Raw genomic sequence first — 1,910 nt, forward strand, 5'->3', positions numbered from 1 at the left:
ATCAAGCTTGGCACAAAAGCCCCTTGGGGAGAACTGGCCTCACACCTTGTCTACAGTCTCCACACAGGGTTCTTCACCTGTGGTCAGTGAAGAATGTCACCTTCTGACAGGTCTGGGAGCTCTGAGTTTATCTGGGGACCTCAAGAGGAGAGGATCACCCAACTCACAGGTATGTGAGGATACAAACCCATGGCTGGGCTTGGCTTTAAAGGTCATATTTGAGATTCCTTGTGGAACAGAGTTTCACCAAAGCCAATCCAAAAGGCCTATGTAGAAATAACCATTCTTGTGGCACCTTATGCAAATAATCAAGCAGGGTTAGTCTAAAATGTAAGTGAAGAGCTTAAAAAAAATTAATGAGACCAGGATTTAATGACAAGTGTGTGATAAGCTTTGAAGCACAATTTCTCTCTCCAGTCCTCATTTCTGATAAAAACAAATTATGACACGAGGACTGGAGAGAGAAACTGTGCTTCGAAGCTTATCACACACTTGTCATTAAATCCTGGTCTCATTAATTGTTTTTAAGCTTTTTGCCTACATTTTAGACTAACCCTGCTTATTCCTGTGAATCAAGTGGTGATCTCCTGCAGCTTGGAAGAAAGAAAAAGGGGTCATAATGGCGTCACGCCCGGTTCACGGCTGTGATGAAGGTGTCGTCCACCCAGGCCGAGCAGAAGGCCCTAACCCCCTGCTTCTCCCACCTGGCTGTGGTGGGCCTCTACTATGGAGGACCCAGTGGGAGGCCAGGACGCCTCCTTCTCTGCACTGTCCTCGATCCGTGCTCAGCTCACTCATTTACAGGCTGAGGAATAGACAGGTAACACCGGCCTGCCGAGGGTGCTGGACTGATGAGAGGTATAGCCGCCCGCTCTCTAGGGCTTCCTCTCTGCTCTGCCCCTTCCTCTGCCCAGACCCCCACTGCTTCTGCTCCTCCTGTCTGCTCTTACTGGACCTCGCTGGGTGGTCGGGGCAAGGCTGTGAGCTGTGGAAGCTGCAAACATTTAGGATACTGATGTGAAGGTTGACAGAACCAAAGTGGGGTCACTTGCGTTAAAAACCCTGACAAATAGAGCTGGGGAAGGCCATGAAGGGAGGGTTCTTATGAATGAATACCTGATAACAGAAACTACCACAAAAGACTGCAAAGCCACAACCTTGCACAAAGGCCATTACAGCCTACACGATAAGATCTGTGAGGACAGCCGCCCAGCAACTGCCAGTCCAGCCTCCAACTGGTACCACCCTTGTTATTGATCCTCGAAGCCAGAATCACCTCAAAACAATTGTGTAAACTGTCTCATATTTTCTTTAAGAATCTTTGTGGTCACTTTGCACGATGCAGTACTGTAGCCAATGAGGTTTATTCGAGGCGCGATTATTGCTAATTGAAAACTTTTCCCAATACCCCGCCACGATGACTTGAAATATAGTCGGCATTGGCAATTTTTGGCAGTCTCTATGGGAACTGAATTAAAAAAAAAAGAAAAAAATACTTTTGGTTTTCTTACCTCTCTGAATGCGTAGTTTACCGTGGCACATGTATGCCCACTGCAAGGCTCTACGCGTCTCCCTCTCTGCTTCTTAGTTTGGCACTTGGAAGGAAGATGCCAGGTTAGCCAATGGTACTTAATCAATGAATCTTATCCCCACTGAGAAGCACTATTTCCAAGGGATCAAGGCCCATTGGAAATCTAAAACCTAGCAGATATATTACTTAAATTGGAAATAACAGGGTTGGAAGGCCCAGCGTTTCTGCTGGATTGCATGTTAAAAGTGGCCCAGGAATTAGCCGGGCACGGTGGCGCACGCCTGTAGTCCCAGCTACTCGGGAGGCTGAGGCAGGAGAATTGCTTGAACCCAGGAGGCGGAGGTTGCGGTGAGCCGAGATCGCGCCATTGCACCCCAGC

At 48.1% G+C, this 1,910-nt stretch overlaps 1 non-coding gene across 1 annotated transcript; it reads left to right on the forward strand.

Annotated features, from left to right (window-relative positions):
• The first annotated feature begins 1,326 nt into the window (after positions 1-1,326).
• LOC135275189 (U4 spliceosomal RNA) lies at positions 1,327-1,467 on the forward strand. The gene has a single exon (XR_010342889.1). It is a non-coding gene; the product is annotated as a U4 spliceosomal RNA (small nuclear RNA).
• Positions 1,468-1,910: the final 443 nt, after the last annotated feature.

Source organism: Aotus nancymaae, unplaced genomic scaffold, assembly GCF_030222135.1.
Source record: "Aotus nancymaae isolate 86718 unplaced genomic scaffold, 86718_ANA_hifiasm-v0.15.2.pri h1tg000015l_1, whole genome shotgun sequence".
Classification (NCBI taxonomy): Eukaryota; Metazoa; Chordata; class Mammalia; order Primates; family Aotidae; genus Aotus; species Aotus nancymaae.